At 36.2% G+C, this 22,543-nt stretch overlaps 2 long non-coding RNA genes across 3 annotated transcripts; both read right to left on the reverse strand.

Annotated features, from left to right (window-relative positions):
- Window positions 1-406: 406 nt before the first annotated feature.
- LOC130715617 (uncharacterized) lies at window positions 407-2,739 on the reverse strand. 2 transcript variants are annotated; one of them, XR_009011710.1, is made up of 5 exons: window positions 2,611-2,739; window positions 2,286-2,341; window positions 2,156-2,216; window positions 1,952-2,016; window positions 407-1,482 (listed from the first exon to the last, which is right to left on the reverse strand). It is a non-coding gene; the product is annotated as an uncharacterized LOC130715617 (long non-coding RNA). The 2 variants fall into 2 exon arrangements; XR_009011709.1 differs by lacking the exons at window positions 1,952-2,016; window positions 2,156-2,216.
- Window positions 2,740-5,380: 2,641 nt separating this feature from the next.
- On the reverse strand, window positions 5,381-13,082 carry LOC130715616 (uncharacterized). Its single transcript, XR_009011708.1, has 3 exons — window positions 12,781-13,082; window positions 7,777-7,854; window positions 5,381-6,163 (listed from the first exon to the last, which is right to left on the reverse strand). It is a non-coding gene; the product is annotated as an uncharacterized LOC130715616 (long non-coding RNA).
- Window positions 13,083-22,543: the final 9,461 nt, after the last annotated feature.

The following is a 22,543-nucleotide window of genomic DNA, read 5'->3' on the forward strand; positions in this document are numbered from 1 at the left end:
ATACAAATAAGTTTAAGTAAGCAATTCAAATTCATAAAACACAATCTTCCACATCATCGTCAACTGCACTATAGCTTCCACCAAGGATTTTTCTTTTTTAGAGAATATGCCCAAAGCTCCAAGCCTTCAATTCTTTCAGTTCTTGCATTTCTCCAAATCATTTTTAACATTTGCAAGATATAATTCCCCAATCATCTTTCTGTTACTCGATCGTTCAATTTCTCTATTCTTGTCTTCTTTCATTCTAGAAAAATCCACTTCTTTGGGCTTCTCAATTGACATACAAACATAGTATCCTTAGTAAGGGCTTGTTGTGTCAATAGTAGACATGAGACTATGCTTCAATACTGCAAAATTGTATGCCACATTCCATTAAAAAAGATATTGGGTTATGTAGTGATGAAAAGTCAAGCATAAATGATTAAATGTATACAAAAATTAATTAGAACTGAATGATATAAAAAGTGAAAAAAAAAACATGAAAAAGATAGAAAAGTAACAAATTAGTTTGTAACACATAGATTGTAACAAATGACAAAACATATACTCCTCTAGCTATACCCTCTTGGCATCTTCAGAATTACATAAAACATCGAAACCATGCTAAAAGGGTGATTTTCATCAATTAATGGTACAAACATTCACCAAAAAAATAATAATAATAATGCCAATTGTCCAACTCCTCATTAAAAACTCTTGAAATCATCTTAGAATTGGTGAAAACTCTCCCCGTTTCTTACAACATATATAACTTCACTTCCCCAATTTATGTCTTAATGTCTATCTCATATTATGGCATTTTGCATCTACAACTATCACAACCTCTTTAGATTTTTCTCCCTAAAATAGTTTAATTAGCTTTTTCCTTTGTAGAGACCATCTTGATGACGAAGCTGCCACGTGAGATTAAAGTTCATCTGAAATTGCAAAAAAAAAAAAAAAACTTAAGGTGTCTTCTTGAATAGGAATTGGCAGAATTCGACATAAAAGAACCTATATCAGCAAAAAAGTGCAAAGGGAGAGAGAATAAAGCAAGAATCAGCAAAGAAATAGAACAGACTTTAGCATACCTGAGAGAACAAAATAAAATTACAAAGATCACTTAACTAATCATGAAACCATAAAAAATTATAAAAATCAAAATTAAATAAAGTTAAGAATATAAAACATCAAAGAAATTGTCAAAGTCATGCAAAACAGTCCCAAAAAATAAAATCACTGATAAGATTAGCCATTGATGGAGGCCATGGCCAGCATCACCAACTGCTTCATCCCTGAAATGGCATCCCCAATTACACACCGTTGAATAAGAGCAAACACTATTCTTTAAAAATCCACAATATATAAATGCTCGTCTCCTCAACTCTTTGCCAAATCCCAGAGAAAATAGCCGCACTGCATTCTCAAGTCAACTTCACTTCAATTATGGACTTCAGTAGTTTGGAGGAATATACCAACATCAAGTACCAATTTATTAGTTACCTATTGGAAAATGTCAAGAACCAATGATAAGCAACATAAATTCCATGACAATAGTGAACTTCATCACTGACTTTTAGAGAAAATGTTGGATTCAATACATGATTTAATCTTCATAGATATTAGAAGTATGAGTTTTCTTTCTCTAATTATAATCACATCATATGTTTCCACATGGTATAACACATCCTTAATGGCATTTATGTCATCCTGCAAACATCATATATAAATTATTCACTAATTAGAGCACCAAGGGGTATTAATTAGAGCAGACGAGTGTAAAAATAATCAAAAGCAATGAGGTTAGGCTTATGAGACAAAACATTTGCAAGTAGACAACAAATCACACTTAATCATGTCAGTTCATCCTATAGGAAAATTCAGCATCTAAAACATGTAAATAAAGTTCATGTTAAAAAAATGCATATGCTTAAGGTAACTTTTAGTGGTAAAGACCGGGAAGAGTATATACCTGTAAAGATATACCCATTCTATTAAGTAACCATAGCCAATTATCTTTAAAGCCAAGAGAAAAATCTGATGCAGAGAGAAGTAATAAATTCATAACAACAAAAAATTGTGAAAAAGATGGTGCCAAAAATTATAAAGAAATACAAATCGAAATTAACATGAAAAAAACATGTTCGCAGCAACTAACAATGGAGGGAACTGTTACCTCACTCCATCTAAGACCCATCATCATAATATCTTTCACAGTTTCAACAACCATAGCAAAACTACAATCATCAATAAGCGGTCACAAACGACCAAAAGGTGCAGAAAATAACCAAAAGTTAAGAACTCACACATGAGAGAAGCAGGGTTCTGAAAATCACATGGCTGATCCAATCTTCTTCAGTTCCTGCCCAGAAAAATAAAGAATGTCAAGGAAAAAATCAAATATTGATGAACCTTAATTTCCATGAAGGGGGGAGAATCAACTGGTTCTCTTCAGGAACCAAGCATGTAAAGGAGCAAGAGAGATTGGAAAAGAAAATTAATGCACACAAAAGGGGAAAATGTGTAGCAGTGCAAACAAATTCATGATTAAAAGGTGGGATAGGAATGGTGAAGATTGCCTTTAGATTTCACATTTATATAGTAGAGAAGCACATATTCAAACTTAAATACCTGATGCATGTAGAATTATTTGGGCAATTGGATTTGTTAAAGACTTGTGTGTTCCCAATATATTTTCCATGAAGAATAGATAAAGCATGCTTTGATAGTCTAGAGCCTTAATTAATCTCCTATTTCCAATGCTTTGCCCGTTGAAAACTTCCAATATTTTTTTAAAAAATAAATCAACATGTTCAACAATGGTCTCCACGTTCAAAAAAAACAATGGTCTCCAAGAATTGAAAGGTGAGGCACAAAATGTATAATGCAGCGTGGACTTTGATATAATATTGGGTTTTAAATGAGATTTTGAAAAGAGAGATATAAAGAGAGATTAATTGAATTTTAAATAATGATTTTGAAAAGAGTAATTTAGTTTAATTTTAATTGGTGAATGGAGGAGGTGGTTTATAAAAGGAAGATAATAATGATTTAATTTTTTTTAAGAAAAAAGATGATTGGTTCAGATTTTGGTAGTTGGGTAGTGGAAAGTAAATTTGAATCTATAATTAATGTTAGTCATATTAAAGATTTAAAATAATTCGAAAATAAATAAAATTATATGTGCTATTACATGGTTACCCTTCAATAAAAATACAATTAGCAAGGATGTCATTCCCAAGTTTCCAAAAGTGGTAATAACATTTTCTTTTTGATTTTTTTTAATCTTGCAAAAAAGCTGAAAACCCTCTCAATGGATGTCAAGTGTCAAAAGTTTTCATCTTTTAGGTTCTCTTTTATATACTATTTAGATTTAGATTTAGATTTAGAAGTTGAAACTAAAAATCTTATCATAAACCCAAATCTAAAATTTAAAATCTAATATTTCACTATTCTGATTTCTTCTGCGATGTTGATGGGAGAGAGAGAAAACAAAGGAGAAATAAAGAAATGAGAAGATGAGAGAAGGAAAGTGGGAGAAAGGAGAAACTCACCTGATTGGTGCATTTGGGAGGTGAGTTGAAGGAGTGTTGGGGCGGATTTATTAATGAAAAGAGATAGTGGGGGAGAGAAAAAAAAAAAGAAAGTTAATGGGAGAGAGAAGAGAGAAGAGTGATTGAATAAAATATTCAGAAATAATGGCTCAGGGACACGTGGCAAGCTGTGGTTCAAAGTTAGGGGAATAAAATATTGTAAAATATTCTGGAGCTGAGGTTTTTTATAATGGCATCTTGGAAAGTTACTGCTTTAATATATATATAGATTAGACACGTGACATTCCAAGGTTCACTCTCATCCCACTCCCCTCCATGGCTGACAAGTGTCACAGCCACAACAATTCACACAAATTTATTAATTGCACTGATTTCCCTATAATTTGGTTTTGTTGTCCCCCATTAAATGTAATTTTCAAAATCATTTCCTATAAATCAACCTTCTTATTGTTGATTTCATCTCAAATTCAAAAGGTGTTTTTCCCTTCCTTATTGTGCAAGTTTTTAGTTTCAACCTTCTCATATCAAAATGTATTTTTTCGCAATTTCTATTCATTTTACCTGTTAGATCTTAATTTTTTCCGTTTTTCCCACTATCCATTCAATTGAACCGTTAGATCTGAACTTTCTCCGTTAACTAATACTGAGTTTTTGGCTTTTTCAATTGCAGTTGTTGAATTGACAACAAAAGGTATTTTTTCGCACTTTCTATTCAATTGACATGTTAGATCTGAATTTTTTTCGGTTTCCCCACTATCCATTCAATTTAACTGTTAGATCTGAATTTTTTTCGTTAACTAATAGAGAGTTTTTGGCTTTTTCAATTGCAGTTGTTGAATTGACAACAAAAGGTATTTTTTTCAAACAAACTTTTCATATCAATCGAAATTTTTGTATGCAAATTTTTATCAATCAACCTTCTATTCAACTGACCTGTTAGATCTGAATTTTTTCTGTAAACTAATACTGAGTTTTTATTTTTTTCTATTGTAGTTGATGATTACCAACAAAAGGTATTGAAAGTTGTCAAGAAGGAGAAATAAGCTTTTGAAAGTTGTCAAGAAGTAGAAGATATGAGGAAATTATGTTCCTGTTTTTTGATGTGGATTTCGTTTTTACCATACGTGGTCTAGATTTAATTTTCTTTGTTGACCTATATCATTATCGTTGTTTTGAAGTCTGCTGGTCATATGTGTTCTAAACTCAATACCCGTTTTTCTTGGTCTAATTGTCTATTTTGATGCCTTTGCCTGACAATTAGTTCTTTCAATAAATTATTCGGATTATGGAGTTCGCAAATACTTCTGAATTCGATTTCAATTTACTATGTTTGATGAAGAATACCTTCCAAAAAACATCAGATTTAAATTAGTGTTCAATATATAAAAATCATTTACGAAAACCATTTTTTTTAAAATATTGCAAATTTAATCATCCAATTTGGTGAGTCTGATTTGAAGGAGAAAATTAAAGTTGAGTAAGGCCCAGTTTGGAAGAGCTTATTTGAACTTATCTGGCAGCATAAGCTCTTATGCTAGTGTTTGGGAGAGCTTATGCAAACAGCTTATGACCTGCCATAAGCTATTTTCAGCTTATTTTCATAAGCTACTCAGGACAGCATATGAAAAACAGCTTCACTAAACGGAAAAATACTCAAGTTAAAAAAAAGCGGAAAAATTCTATATCAGAGCTTCACTAAGGAAAATCAATGTGTCATGTAACACCCCGATTTCGGTGGCGTCACTTTCGTAACCAAAAGAAATACTTAATGCGGAAAAACGTGAATATTTTTTTTTCTCGATAATACAAAATTAAAACTGAAAGAAATAGAGCTTGACAACAGAAGATAACAAAACTAATATACAATAATAGTTACAGCCCCCGCTGTAAGTAGTAAACCACGTCACGAGTAACCCTCCAGTGACGGACAGCAAAATAGAGTAACGCCCGAAGGCAAAAGGTACAATCCAAAAGAAAAGGTTAAGTGTCTGCAACACAAACCCTCAAAATGAGAATAAGTCAGCCCAGATGGCCTAAAACAAGACCCCCTAGTCCAACCAACTCTCTGTGATTTCCGTAAAGAGAACCACAAGAAAAGCTAAAGGTCGGGGACCTACCCTGCCCAAAACGAAAGACTGAACATCAGAGCCAAGACGCTTCTCCTACACTAATCCCAACTATGCATCCCCAAGATCGTCGTCTGAATCTGAATCCAAGACGACTATGTCGATGACTGCATCGGTCTCCACAGCTGGTTGCGCGGGTTCTGCACCCGATCCCAAGTCAACAGCAGCCGCGACAGTGGGTGAACTAGTGCCTGAAGAAGTCCCTCCCACAGGCACCTCCTCCGAGGGGTCCTCGTCGTCCGAAGGCGACGGTGGTGGTGGCACTCCCAGTCCAGGTCCGCAGTGTACACCCGGTGGCAAGTTGAAGCTGATAGTGTAGTGCCTCCAGACTCCGTGCGTCAGGCTTGGCATCCGGTCAATGCGATCCTCCATTATTCGCCCTGAATAGATAGCTCGGTGGCCGGCGGGGTCGACCACCCATGAGCTTGGGGTGTCTTGGTCCAACATCTCAAACCTGGTCCCCCCCGAAGGGACGACCGTCTCGTACCAGTCCGCCATACTCAACTGACAATGGCGTAGTCCGCCCAAACACACACAGAAGACGCGAGGGTCAACTCCAAAGAATTATATAAATAATAAATTCAGATATATAGGGTAATAATTATTTAGCCCCTCAGGCTTATACGTTTAGGGATAACATCCTAGGGTTGCATATATCACAATGAATATAAAGATCATAATAACAATTAGCATGCCTCAAGTAGGATAAACAGGTACCAATCACACTCAGCAACTAAGTCAGCATGTATGTTGCATGAAATGCAATGCTGGGTAACAAAATGCATTCCGGAAGAAGGATGGACACCATCGAGTCAGCCCTAACACCGGCCAAAGTGGGACCATTCCGCTCGGGCGCCTCTTACACCACACAAAAGTAGTCAGATCAGCAGTGAACCCGTAGGTCTGCCATTCCGTCTGCTACTAAGGACCACCGTAGTGTCCTAAATATGGAAATCCGGGTCTTATGACCATTTTGGAATCCACCGAGGTCCGGTAATCCGCCGTGTATTAACCTCAAAATGAGTGCATGAATGCAAGTGATTAGCCAAACAACGTCTCCGACCTCACTCGACACGTCGCCACGTGTTCTAACTAACTTAATGTCTCTAAAAAGCCTACCCTAAGGCAAATGTCGATTCTGCGACAAAATGAATTAATCAAAAGAAGAAGAATGTACTTGGGAACTCATGGTTCCCGGCTAAACTTTAGATAGCCAATCAATAAACTGCTCATCGAGCGAAAAGGTACCGAAGTACTTGGAAACTTATAGTCTCCGGCTAAACTTTAGATAGCCAAACAATAAACTGCTCATCGAGCGAAAGAGTACGAATGTACTTGGAAACTTATGAGTTTCTCCTAATCTTGGATTTGCCGACACTTCTCATTTTCAAAACACTTATGTTCAAGCCCTAAACTATTGTCTGAGTCTTTTATCATTATATTAAGGGTTTTGAGGTTGTTTAATACATTATGGAGATTCATTATGAAATTGTTTAAGTTTCGTCTCTGATCCTATTAGTTTCAAAGATCCCATAATTCCAATGATTCCCTGGAGATGGTCTCAAAGCAAAAGGTCCATCATCACCCAAGTAATGGCCCGAGAAGTTCCCAGGTAAGCTGGCCGGGCACAATGCCTCATTAAAAGCCCTTTTTGCCTTAGACAGAACAACCCAAGTTCTTACGTGAATTCAAATGGGGTTTTTCCAATAACATTTTCAAGCTCATTTTCCTTAGAGAAGGTCTTGATCCATAAAACAATAATAGGGTACGAACCTCAGTCCGTCCCATCAAACTTTCCCAAAATCTCAAAATAAAATCGGCATGACATGCCCGTTATCCTCACTCTGAAGCATAACAGATATAAGTGGAGTAACATAAATAAATCAGCTCAATCAATAAACATAAACAGCATATTCCAACACATCCTAGATTAACCATTTAGCACATAACATGTGAATCATTTAGCACACAATATCATGGCATCAAGTACTCAACAAGATCGGCCGAAGCCTCAGAAATCATTTCAGACAATTAGCAATTAAGTGCATAACACATAAATCAAGTCGAATTCGTCGACACCTAAAGCATTATCTAGTAATTCAGAGAGTAGCCCTCACCTGTTGATTTTCCAGCTCGCTCCTTGAACTTTCCTTCACGATCTTCCTCCTCAAGTCCTCCGAATTCCTCAAACGAGCCTTAAAGAAATTTCACAGAAATCAATCACAATGAGTCAGAAACTCAGCAAACAATAAGTCCTAGGGTCACACGGAACACTACAACTCCGTGGTACGCCAATCTAACGCGTTAGGACAAGTTTTCGAAAAAGTCGGATTTCCTCCCCCCCTTGGTATAGCTCTCGGCCACTTTTCCTAATTGGGAGGGTCGATTTTTCTTCGATCAAACTTGGTTCCTAGGTTATCATAAGTCGTAACTAAGGCGGATCTAAGCTCGGAAAAATTTTCGGATCGAAAACTGACATAGGGGTAGTTTGGTCATTATTTTAAACTCAGAATTTCAAAACTGGATTTTTGAAAAACAAATTGGATGGAGATGTCAACAACGACGTTTATGACAACTAATCCTACTAGCACTAAGCCAAGTCGAGAGTTCTAAGCTAAAAGATTGAGACTTTGCCCCAAAATGGGTATTTGAGGTAGAATTGATTCCGGCGGAATTCCGGCGACATTACGAAAAAACTAATCCGACAGAAGTGCTCCTGAGCACGTAGGGAAGATGTTTAGACAAAGAAATCAAGCTATTTGGACAATTTTCCAAAAACCTCAAAACTTTGGACACATAAAGACTTAGGAGAAGTCGACAGAAACGACAATCAGAAGAGAGATATAGTTTACCTACCTCAAGGTCTTTGATTAGCGACGATCGGTGAAGCAAACGGGCAAGAATTCGCGAAGATCAACTTCCTCCTCTTCTCCTCTCTTGGCCGCGGTTTTGGGGAAAGAAAATGGGTGAGTTTTGCAAAATTTTCATTTTCTAGCTTATAACCTATATATAGTGAAGGAAATGGAGATATTTTGCAAAGTTTGGATAGGGATGCATTGGTGGATGGATAAGGATGGATAGATATTTTTGAGAAGATATTTTGGTAAAGATATTTTGTAAAGATATTTTGTAGAGATTAGATAAGGATGAGTAGATATTTATCAAGGATCGGATTAGGTTGAATAGATATTTATCAGAAATTGGATAAGAACGAATAGATATTTATCAAAGATTGGATAAGAATGAATAGATATTTATCAAAGACTGGATAAGAATGAATAGATATTTATCAAAGACTGGATAAGAACGAATAGATATTTTATCAAAGATTGGATAAGAATGAATATATATTTATCAAAGACTGGATAAGAACGAATAGATATTTATCAAAGATTTGATAAGAATGAATAGATATTTTAGGGAGATATTTTGAGAAGATATTTTGTAAACCGGTACAGATTAGTTTAGATACCGGAGGATTTAACTCATAGAGTTAAAATAAAAATATAAGAATGATTCCTATTTTTCCGGCTTCATTCTCCGTGAGTTCTAAGATAGGTTTTGGCGACAGAATTCCAAAACACAACAGAGGTTTCCTTGTATTTTAGGTGACTAACGCAAAGTCGGTGTAAAACTATTTTACCCGATAAGTTACTTTTTGCAGTGGATGTCGGATGAGAAAACTTCCTTCTGAAGAAAGATTAGAAATAACGAGAGAAATAGGCGAACGCGGGTGGAATCTTCATTTGAAGCTCTGAATAGAAAAAGTCTTCATCGTCCGTCGATCTTAGTTTTTTCGAACTATCAGGGATTCCGTTTCGGCAAACTTCCGAGAATTGGAATTTGACGTTCGTACGTTCCAGGGTTTCGCGTCGAAATACTTGTTTATAGACGAATAAGAGAAATTCTAATATTTCTCTGAGGTTTTTTTTTTGGAATTAGTTTCCATCGTGTCCTAAAGTATAAATTAACTATTCACTAGGGTCTTCGACCTAAGATTAGGCGAACGTTAGTCGTGCTATAACTTTTATCGGTTTTGATATAATCCTTGGACTTTTCCTGAACCTTCTCTTTCATAAATTTATTTCATCCAATAAACTCTTGTATTTTATTCCCTTATCCAAAACTTAAAAACTTGGGTCTTACATGTCAAGTTAAAAAAAAGTTTTATACATGATTATGACGTTAAAAATATACACTCAATATTTTACTTAATTTTTTTTAACAACATATTGAGTGTTGGGTTAAAATCTACACTATTAACTTAAATAAGGAAATTAAAATAAATAAGAAAATTAAATTAAGTGAGAAATATTGAGTTTTTCTTTTTCATTTTGAGAAATAAAATGCATTTACTTAACTTTAATTTTTTCAGACTCACCAAATTTTGATAATCAAATTTTGAATGTTTTTAAAAAATGGTAGTATTTTTAACGTAATCAATCATTGCCCATTCAATAAACATAATCACCTTAATTATCATTTAACATTAATTGGTTAATTTTTTTTAAATGAGAAAATTAAATTAAATGAGGAAATTAATTTAAATAACGAAATTAAATTAAATATGGAAATTAAATTAAATATGGAAATTTAATTTAATTTAACTTACTTTTTTTAAATAAGGAAATTAAAATAAATAAGGAAATTAAATTAAATACGGAAAATAATTATAAATTTGCGATTTTTAATTATAAATTTTTATTTATTATTTGATATTACTTTGGATGTTATCAATAAACCTTCCTTTAATGTGTATATACAAAAAATCCTCCTATAATGTGTTCAGTATATGTTTTCATGAATTGGGAAAAACGTCTCAATTAAAAATGGGTGGAACCAATAGATCAAGGAAAAAATATTTACTTTCAATATGTTCTCTTCAATAAAAAATGTGTGAACATTCAATATTAACATAATCATTTACTATATTCAATGTATATAAAGTTTAAAAATATAAACGACAATTATATGCATTAATACCGTTGACTGATTTGTTAAAAATAATGATACAAATTACATTTGCTGCATTAATTACAATCATTTAATTTTTTAAGTATTGCTTATTTTTGCATTAATTAAGTGTAATAACCATAATAAGGCATATATAAACCGAAATCATATAATGCATAAAAAAGTACGAATCACTTGATTTTAATGCTTGACTTTTTTTATACAATTAATTTATAAAAATTAATTCATATCATAATTTTGCCAAAATTACTTTAATACATTAATGAAATGATACCTTATTTAGCGGCAACATTATTTTTAAATGGTGTAATTAGCCAAAATCTGCGTAAAAAGTCATTTTCACCTATATTTAAATATGAATGATTCTAATTCATTTAATATAATTTGTAATTAATGCATTTAAGAAATCCGTTTTACATATAATGTTAATTTTTATCATGATTTTTAAAAATTCACTCAACGCAATTAATTTATTAAATTTTGTTGGAAATAAAATTACATTAAATGTTGGTGATCAATACCTTTAAACTCTTTTGTCCAATAACAATAAATAAATCAAAATGATGGTGGTTATTGCATTTAACCTATTTTATGTATAAAGAGAATTTTTAGCAAAATATCATGTGATTTTAATTTATTTCCATTTAAAAAAAAAAGAAACGGTTGTACGTACCAATTTTTTTTTTTAACTATGTACCTATATTGATTTTGGAGATTTAATTTTTGTGGTACTGAATAAAACTGTTTTAATTCCCCATATTGTTGGTTTTAATGCTTGACTTTTTAGTCATTTAAATTTAAACTAATAACCATAAAATTGAAGCAATGAAAATCAGCAAAAAGTGTTTCTCAAATTTGACTTCTAACATGGCTCTTATAAGTTATAAAACCGGAATTATTCAAAGGAATTGATTTAATTTATTTTGATTAGATCTGTCTTAATTCTCCAAAATAAACAATATTTAACATTTTATTTTTGCAAGCATTCCGTAAAAACTTGGATTTATTTTACTGGTTATGTGTTGACATTGGTGGGTTATACAACGTTTATTATTTAACATTTTTAAGTTGGTCTATTCATATACATATTTGAACCTATTCTTTGTTATACAACTATTCTACATATATATCTACACAATAAACTTAATCGCCGTGCAACGCATGGGGTAAAAACGCTAGTTCCTTGACATTTTCTTAGGAAAATAACTGGTGAGAAAAAAAACCAAAAAGTGATAACGGCCCCTAATTATTCATATATTAAAAGCTAATAACATCTAAATGATTAAAAAGAAAATGGCTCATCAGATATGCTTTCTTTGTAGTGTTATGAAGAGTCTAACCAAAAAAGAAAAAAAAGAGGGAACAACACCAGCCCAAAACGGAACTGGAACTCAGGAAGAAAGAAAAGAAAGAATAAAAAAAAAGGAAGAAGATGGGCCTTTGACCTGTAACATAATCAGATCTATTGCTTTAGGTTTATTAAAAGAGGAGCAAGACCGCAAGAGACATAAGGGGAAATAAACCCCATCTCCACAACGCCAAACCCGCTGCCGTGGCCGCAGTTTAACGGGGGCTCGTCGGAATCATGGAGAGAGCAACCACAACACCAAAAAAACGCCACCTTTCGGCGGCGGTCCAGTGGGGGTGACTCGGATCCAACAAGGGAGGGACCACCAGCTTGAGTCTGACATATGTTGAAGGAGATTCAGGCAGAGGCAGAGGAGATCCGGTGGGAAAGAAGTGGGTCGGAGCAGTGACACAACCACGACGCCGAAGCCACCACCTTTCAGCGGTGTTCCGACGAGGGTTAGTGTAAATGGCCCGAAAACATACTGCCACGACACCAAGCCACCATTCTCGGCGGTGACTCGGCGAGGGCGTCATCCTCTTTCTGCAGTCATCACTGTTATTTGCTGATTTAATTGTTTTTAACTTAACTTAGTTTCTCAAGTGTTCATGAGATAATTCTTATTTTACTGTACATGTAATCTTTCCTTTCTTTTTATTATTCTAAGAATGGAAAATGATAGCAAATAAGCATGAAAAGGAAAGGACAAAACATGTACAGCAAGGAAAATTTACATGTTTATTTGGAGCAGATTAATAGTAAGGACATCATGGTAGAGTAATGAGTGAATGGGAAATACCTTGACAAAAGCCACGAATACTACCCACAATTCCAGACCAATCACGCGCTCCTCTCTATGTTTTCCTTTTATTAGACCAAGCTTATATTTTTTTACAATGTTTTGTGTATTCAATCCTTGGTTCCTCAAGGGAAATGTGGAGACTTCTTATTTATAGGAGGACACTTACCTTAAAGGTGTGGGGTTCATGGACCATTGCTGACTGATTTTTTTTCTTTTCTTTTTCATGTTTGCTTGCACAAAATGGGCTAAAACCCATAAGTGAAATACACTCTTTTTTTAGTTTGGCAAAGCCTTTTTTTTTATTATTGACACTTGGTTAAATAATCAAAATAAATTAACTTACTTGAGCATTTTTATTTTAATCAAGTTACTAATATTTTCTTGATTCAAAAGATTAAGCCCGGACAAAAAGGGGTATCCACAGATAAAAACAATTTAACAGTTTAACGATAACCATGTTATTTATGTATAGAATAAATCTTTTAAATAAGGAATGTAGCATTTATTGCATTTAGAAAATAGTTTAAATGCATTTACTACCATCATTTATATTATGTCTTGTAAATCAAGAAAATAGTTTTAATGCATTGATCACTATCACTTAATTTAATTATTAATCCTACAAAATTTAATACATTTTTTTTTAGAACAAAAGCTTTATTTATAAATGAAATGAAATGATGAGGACAAAGCCCCCTCATCTGGGCAAATTACGCTGCAAAGGAGGAATTAAAATAGACTAAATCTGTTACATGGGCAGCACCCCGTTTGGCCAATTTATCAGCATTTGAATTTGCCTCACGGAAGATGTGAGACATTTTTACACAATTAAGATCAACAGCCCAAGACTCAATTTGATTCAAGTAGTTGAGAAGTTTCCAAGGTTTGTTACTTTGATTATTAACCCAACCAATAGCTAAGGATGAGTCACTTTCTAATATCAAATTCCTCAGATTCCTTACCATGCAGAAATGCAACGCCTCATGAATCGCCCTGATCTCGGCTTCAAAGGCAAAGCCCTCTCCAATATTCTTTGAGAAAAACCCCAAAATCTCATTCTTGGAATTCCAAAAAATACCACCAATACCACAGATTCCAGGGTAGCCTCTCGCAGCCCCATCCACATTGATCTTAATTAAACCCACGTATGGTGGAGACCAGAAAGCAACACGCAATTTTTGAGGATCAAACGGTGTTCCCTTAATGAGCAAGAAACCCCTTCCCTCAACATCTGATCCATGACCTCCTGAAGTTCTGGTTCAAGGCTGGAAATCCTCACAGCCGAGACGTTGGCCTTGCTACCCTTCCACTTCTTTATTTCTTTCTTCAAAGACTTCAGCTTCTCATGAAGGGAAGCACCAGCCCAACCTGCCACCAAAGGAGATTGCCACCATGATTTCACCAAGGTGTTAAAATCTTCTTCCCTCATCCAAGAGTTATAAAACCTGAAAGGTTTTGGCCCAAAGTCCACGACACCCATCGACAAGGATACATCTCTATGATATGATAATCTCCAGCTCTCCACACACTGATTACCTCCTTCTAAGTCTCGCAAAATCTCATCACTGATCAGCCAACGGTCAAGACGACTCCAGAGTCCACCTTGCCTGGAGCTAAACAAGCTGAACTCAGCATTCGCCAGTGGAAGGTCATCAAGTTGAGCCCCAGAACAACATCACAAAGATTTGAATCAACCACATCTTCCATACCCCTTCTCTCACCAAAATTCAGCGTGCCATTAAAGTCCCCTCCTAGAAAGCACCCGATAGCCAAGTTACCAATTTCTATAGCCAGATTATTTAAAACACTCCTCCTTTGAGACTCAGAATTAGGGCCATAGAAATTACCTATGATCATCGGGTAAGATAAGAAGGTGGTTTGGGCAACAAGAAGAATAAACCACTGGTCCTTGATTACATTTGTAACAGATATAGACCTAGGATCCCAACACGAGATCAGACCTCCAGCAGAGCCAATCGCCAGAACCTCCACGAAGCAGTGGTTGAGAGAATTAGCAAACAATTCCCCAAACCTTGATTTGTTGTTGCCTAATTTTGTTTTCTGTAATAAAATGACTTCACATTTCGATGACCTGATTGAATCTTTTACTTCTCTACGCTTTTCTGCACTTCCCAAGCCCCGGACATTCCAGGACACCCACTTCCGAGTTCAACCCATTAGATTTCAGTGAGCGGAAGATCCTCTTCCAATTCTTTAACTAGGCCTTTAATTGCTTCAGCATCACTCCCAGGGAAAACTAACCCAGCGGATTTACCCAATAGCCAAGCCTTTGTGGCTCTTGTGAGGTATTTGTCGGCACCAGTCCAGGCTGCAGATGCTTGCAGCTCGACAAGGCAGGGATCAACGCCTCCAGAACCTTCAGAAATCTCTCTCAGCATAGACGGGTCCGCAACTGATTTTGTTTTTCTCCCTCTTTTCTTCTTTGCTTCTCCAGGTTTGGCACACCCTAGTTCCAGACATTCCAAGGACTTGAGTTTGGAGACTCGACTAACACCCTGTTTAGCCCTTTAGACAAATATGCTCCCACCCAATCCAATTCACCTTGCCATTTCCCTGATTTCTTCCCCAAATAAAGGCACGAATTATCTTTTCTACCTCTTCCAATTCCCCTTTTGGAGCTCTGAAAACTGCTATTAAAAATAGAGGGATAGAGCAGAGGACTGATTTTGCAAGCACCAGCCTTCCACTGAGCGAAATGTGTAAGATCAAGATTTGGTCATGTGGTACAACTCTATGTTTTGATGATAACAAGTATTTATTTGTGGATGAACAACTATGATACTCTAATATTTGTCTTGAGTGTTTTGACAAACAGGTTCTGATTCTGACATCAGAAGGATCAGAGGATTTGAAGATCAGAGGATCTGAGGATCAGAGGATCTGAAGATCAGAGGATCTGAAGATCAGAAGATCAGAGGATCAGAAGAACTGAAGATCAGAAGATCAGAAGATCTGAGGATTAGAGGATCTGAGGATCAGAGGATCAGAAGATCAGAGGATCAGAAGATCTGAAGACCAGAAGCTCTGAGGGACCATAGGCTCTGAAGGTCCAGAAGCTCTGAAGGTCCAGAAGCAGAAGTTACGAAAGTCAGAGGATCCAAGCATCCCTCTGACTCTGATCACCAAGCTTCACAAGTTCCAACACGAAGCATAACTCTGATCAGAAGTCATTGGTTAAAGGCAAATGTCTCTATCAAGAAGTACAAGAGCAGTGTACTATTCTGGAAAGCCTACCTACCAAGGTTCAGCCACAGCAGGTTCTGGAAGTTCCAGAAATGCCCTCCAACGGTCATATTCTCTCAACAGAAATATCCTTTGCACCTTGGACTATAAAAGGCTGAAGAAAAAGAAGAAAGCTAAGAGATAGAAATCAAGAGCTGCAATACAAGAAAAGATTCAAGCCTCTACATTCTTCATCTGTTCTTATTTAGTTTACACTCAGCTTATTTAGAAGCAAACCTTTGTAAACACCAACCTCAAACAGTTGTTTGATTTTCCTTAAGGGACCGGGTAGGTCAGTATCCTTAAGAAGACTAAGAGAGTGAATCTTAGTGGTGATTCCTTTAGGAGATCAAGGTTGATCGGATCCTAGAGAAGACTAAGAGAGTGAATCTTAGTGTGAGCTAAGTCAGTGTATTGTTAGTCACTTGTAGGTTTCAAGTGCAGTTGTAACAATTATCTGATTAGTGGATTGCCTTCATTCTAAGAAGGAAGAAATCACCTTAACGGGTGGACTGGATTAGCTTGAGGGATTTATCAAGTGAACCAGGATAAAATACTTGTGTGCTTCTCTCTTCTCTCTATCTTTATCCGCTGCACCATCTATCGTAGAGAAACCGAAAAGATTTACTTTAAATCTTAAGGGGAAAGTTTTTATATTGAAAACGCTATTCAACCCCCCCCCCCCTTCTAGTCGTTTTTCACACCTTCAATTGGTATCAGAGCGCAAGTTCTGATTACCACACTTAACAGTGTTCAGTAGATCCGGGCCAGTGTGAAAAACTCATGGATTCCACCACTACTACAAGCAAATATCAATACAGTGCAAGACCACCTATCTTTGATGGTCAGAGATTTGATTTCTGGAAAGACAGAATCAAAAGCTTCTTTCTTGGCTTTGATCCTGATCTTTGGGATTTTGTTGTTGATGGCTACACCCCTCCTGTTGATGTACATGGTGTAAAGATCCCAAGGAAGAAGATGAGTAAAGATCAAAAGAAGGAATTCAGAGATCATCACCGATCAAGAGCTATTCTGCAAAGTGCCATTTCATATGAAGAATATGAGAAAATTACTGATCGTGATTCCGCCAAGGGCATCTTTGAATCCTTGAAGATGTCTCATGAAGGAAACAAGAAAGTGAAAGAATCAAAGGCACTGTCTTTGATCCAGAAATATGAATCCTTCCAAATGGAACCTGACGAATCCATTGAGGATATGTTTTCCAGATTCCAGTTGATTATTGCTGGAATAAGACCCCTCAGCAATAGCTACACCACTGTGGATCATGTCATGAGGATCCTTAGAGGTCTTCCTGAAAGCTGGATGCCTTTGATAACTTCCTTGGAGCTAACTAGAGATGTTGAGCAGATGAGTTTGGAAGAACTCATAAGCATACTGAAGTGTCATGAACTAAAGCGTGCTGAACATCAGGATCAAAAGAAGAAGTCTATAGCCTTGAAATCCAAATCTGAAAAGGCTAAGGCTCTCCAAGCAGAAGCAGAAGAATCTGAAGAAGCCTCTGAAGATTCTGATGAAGATGAGCTGACTCTAATATCCAGAAAGCTCAACTGCATCTGGAAGCACAGGCAGAGCAAATTCAAAGGCTCATCAAAGAACAAAAAGTCAAAGAAGCATTTCAAGACCAAGAAGAGTCTGATGGTGACTTTTGATGAATCAGAGTCAGAGGATGTTGACTCTGATGGTGAAGTTCAAGGACTCATGGCTATTATCAAAGACAAAGGAGCAGAGTCAAAGGATGTTGTTGACTCTGACTCAGCATCAGAAGGAGATCCTACCTCAGACGATGAAAATGAGGTATTCGCTTCTTTCTCTACCTCTGAACTGAAACATGCATTGTCTGATATTATGGAAAAGTATAACTCCTTATTGTCTAAGCATAAAAAGTTGAAAAAGGACTTATCTGCTGCTACTAAGACTCCTTCTGAACATGAGAAAATTATTTCTGATCTGAAAAATGATAATCATGCTTTGATCAATTCTAACTCTGTGCTTAAGAACCAGATTGCTAAGTTAGAAGAAGTAGTTGCATGTGATGCCTCTGATTGTAGAAATGAATCTAAGTATGAAAAATCTTTTCAAAGATTCCTGGCTAAAAGCGTAGACAGAAGCTTAATGGCTTCAATGATCTATGGCGTAAGCAGAAATGGAATATATGGCATTTTCTATTCTAAACCTTCTGAAGTTGCTGCATCATCTCTTAAGAAAGGAACTTTCTCTATGTCAAAATATCATGCTCAAATTCCTTTATATTATCCTGTTGAAAGACCCAAAGTTGTCAGAACTTCTGGGCTAACTAACAAGAAAGGACCCAGAAAGTGGGTACCTAGGGATAAGATTATATATGTTGCAGATATCTTCAATAGGTCCATCGAAACTCCAACCATGGAACCTGGACAGTGGATGCAGGCAACACATGACGGGAGAAAGGCATATGTCCCAAGATCCAAAACTTGAACCTGAAGGTGAAGTTGATCTTGGAGGCATCAGTACAGTAAGATTTGGTCAAGGAATCAATTGGTTTTTGATAAGAACCCCTCTGTTGATAGTCTGAACGCTATTCATGTTAGAATTAATGATAAGCTTGACTCTGACAAGTCAAAGCTAGCTGAAAAAGCTTGTAGAGATGAGCATGACTGTTTCAGATAGAAACAAAGACTCAGAACTTGACGAACCAGAAGCAACAACATCAGAAGATGCTACTACAACTTCTGACTTGCGTCATCAGAAGAAGAGTTGGTTCCTAGCTTCTCACTCTGAAGTATCTGAAGATGAAATTTTGTCCAGAACGGAGATGTCACCAGAACCACACTTCTGCTCTCATCAGAAGATATGCTAATCAGAAGCCAAGTATCCCTTGGTATTCCTTCTGAGGGGGAGTATTTCGTCTTATGCTCTTACTATTTTTTTCCACCTTCATTCTTTTTTGCTTATGACAAAAAGGGGGAGAACTTATAGTATCTTGACAACTCCTATATTATTTAGCTCAGAATCTAGATATTACTAACGTTGATATTAAGTACTAGATTCAGGGGGAGCTTAGCTCAGAATCAAGCACGAGTCTTGGATTCAGAAGGAGCAAGAAAAACTATACACATCAGGATAAGTTTTAACTCTGATACCTTATACTCTGAGTGTATTCAGTTTAATTGTTTAGAGTTGTTCATCAAAATACATGGTTTTGTCATCATCAAAAAGGGGGAGATTGTAAGATCAAGATTTGGTCATGTGGTACAACTCTATGTTTTGATGATAACAAGTATTTATTTGTGGATGAACAACTATGATACTCTAATATTTGTCTTGAGTGTTTTGACAAACAGGTTCTGATTCTGACATCAGAAGGATCAGAGGATCTGAAGATCAGAGGATCTGAGGATCAGAGGATCTGAAGATCAGAGGATCTGAAGATCAGAAGATCAGAGGATCAGAAGAACTGAAGATCAGAAGATCAGAAGATCAGAAGATCAGAGGATCTGAGGATCAGAGGATCAGAAGATCAGAGGATCAGAAGATCTGAAGACCAGAAGCTCTGAGGGACCAGAGGCTCTGAAGGTCCAGAAGCTCTGAAGGTCCAGAAGCAGAAGTTACGAAAGTCAGAGGATCCAAGCATCCCTCTGACTCTGATCACCAAGCTTCACAAGTTCCAACACGAAGCATAACTCTGATCAGAAGTCATTGGTTAAAGGCAAATGTCTCTATCAAGAAGTACAAGAGCAGTGTACTATTCTGAAAAGCCTACCTACCAAGGTTCAGCCACAGCAGGTTCTGGAAGTTCCAGAAATGCCCTCCAACGGTCATATTCTCTCAACAGAAATATCCTTTGCACCTTGGACTATAAAAGGCTGAAGAAAAAGAAGAAAGAAAAGAGAGAAAAATCAAGAGCTGCAATACAAGAAAAGATTCAAGCCTCTACTTTCTTCATCTGTTCTTATTTAGTTTACACTCAGCTTATTTAGAAGCAAACCTTTGTAAACACCAACCTCAAACAGTTGTTTGATTTTCCTTAAGGGACCGGGTAGGTCAGTATCCTTAAGAAGACTAAGAGAGTGAATCTTAGTGGTGATTCCTTTAGGAGATCAAGGTTGATCGGATCCTAGAGAAGACTAAGAGAGTGAATCTTAGTGTGAGCTAAGTCAGTGTATTGTTAGTCACTTGTAGGTTTCAAGTGCAGTTGTAACAATTATCTGATTAGTGGATTGCCTTCATTCTAAGAAGGAAGAAATCACCTTAACGGGTGGACTGGATTAGCTTGAGGGATTTATCAAGTGAACCAGGATAAAATACTTGTGTGCTTCTCTCTTCTCTCTATCTTTATCCGCTGCACCATCTATCGTAGAGAAACCGAAAAGATTTACTTTAAATCTTAAGGGGAAAGTTTTTATATTGAAAACGCTATTCAACCCCCCCCCCCTTCTAGTCGTTTTTCACACCTTCAAAATGTATTTAGAATTCCAAGACAATGCCTTGCATATGAGCTTATCAATCATTGGTCTCCAAAAGATGATCCTTCTTGGATTACCACCAAGGGGAGCCCCTAAGTATTGGATGGGTAGAGAACCCACTTTCCAACCGAAAGCAGCTGCTAGACTCACCACCACATCTTCATGCACATTGCAGCCTATCAATTCGAACTTTTGGTAATTTATCTTTAAGCCAGAAGCATAAAGGAAAGAGATCAGAATATTGCATAGTGTTTCTAATTGAACCTCACTATTCTCGCAGAACAAAAGTGTATCATCTGCAAAGAGCAGATGATTTAATGTCATATTATCACTAATTCTCACCCCACAGTAGTTTTCACCTTTTAAGAATTGATGGAGTAGGCAGGAAAGTCCATTCACACACAAATTGAACATAAGGGGAGACAAGGGGTCGCCTTGTCGTAAGCCTTTTTCAATGGAGAAAAATTCTGTGGGGGAACCATTGACCAGTATTGCCAAAGAAGCAGAAGAAACACAATTTTTCATCCAGGTCACCCATTTTCCTCCGAAATTCATCCCTTGGAGAATATTTATCAAAAACTCCCAATCCACTTGATCGTAGGCTTTGGCGAAGTCTACCTTCAGCAACAACCCTCCTTCTCTTCTCTTGGATAAGAAATCAGTTACCTCATAAAATAGTTTAAATGCATTGACCACCATTATTTATTTTATGTTTTGTAAATCAAGAAAATAGTTTTAATGCATTGATTACAATCATATAATTTAATTATTAATCCTACACAATTTAATACATTCTTAACATTGAATGATTTTTTAAAAATCATGTTACAAATTAACCTTGATTTGTGTTTAAAATAGAAAATGAATCTTGCAATTAATGTCTAAAACTATTTGACTAAGGTTAATTATAATTATGTCAAAAAAGAAGATATTTATGAGAAAAACAATTAAACAGGTTAATTATAACCGTGTTATTTAGGTACAGAATAAATATTTTAAATAAGGAATGTAGCATTTATTGCATTCAGAAAATAGTTTATATGCATTGACCACCATCATTTTTTTTTTAGAAAATAGAAATCTGATATAAATAAGAGAAAATCAAGGGAACACAACTCTCCCTTGTGAGTACAAGAGTACAGAACAGCAGGAGAAAAGCAAGAAACACTACAAAGAAAAGGAAAACAAGCAAAAGAGCAACAAAGCATAAAATACACAGGTCCAACACAGAGCAGCAACAACAGAATGGGGAGCCAGACTCAAAGCAACCAAGGCACAGCAAAAACTCTAGCAAGAGAGCAAAAACAACCGCGCTCACATAGGGGAGCCATCCTGCAAGTGCAGCACATACAGTGAAGGTGTGAAAAACGACTAGAAGGGGGGGGGGGGTTGAATAGCGTTTTCAATATAAAAACTTTCCCCTTAAGATTTAAAGTAAATCTTTTCGGTTTCTCTAAGATAGATGGTGCAGCGGATAAAGATAGAGAGAAGAGAGAAGCACACAAGTATTTTATCCTGGTTCACTTGATAAATCCCTCAAGCTAATCCAGTCCACCCGTTAAGGTGATTTCTTCCTTCTTAGAATGAAGGCAATCCACTAATCAGATAATTGTTACAACTGCACTTGAAACCTACAAGTGACTAACAATACACTGACTTAGCTCACACTAAGATTCACTCTCTTAGTCTTCTCTAGGATCCGATCAACCTTGATCTCCTAAAGGAATCACCACTAAGATTCACTCTCTTAGTCTTCTTAAGGATACTGACCTACCCGGTCCCTTAAGGAAAATCAAACAACTGTTTGAGGTTGGTGTTTACAAAGGTTTGCTTCTAAATAAGCTGAGTGTAAACTAAATAAGAACAGATGAAGAATGTAGAGGCTTGAATCTTTTCTTGTATTGCAGCTCTTGATTTCTCTCTCTTAGCTTTCTTCTTTTTCTTCAGCCTTTTATAGTCCAAGGTGCAAAGGATATTTCTGTTGAGAGAATATGACCGTTGGACGGCATTTCTGGAACTTCCAGAACCTGGTGTGGCTGAACCTTGGTAGGTAG

This window comes from Lotus japonicus, chromosome 4, assembly GCF_012489685.1.
Source record: "Lotus japonicus ecotype B-129 chromosome 4, LjGifu_v1.2".
Lineage (NCBI taxonomy): Eukaryota > Viridiplantae > Streptophyta > Magnoliopsida > Fabales > Fabaceae > Lotus > Lotus japonicus.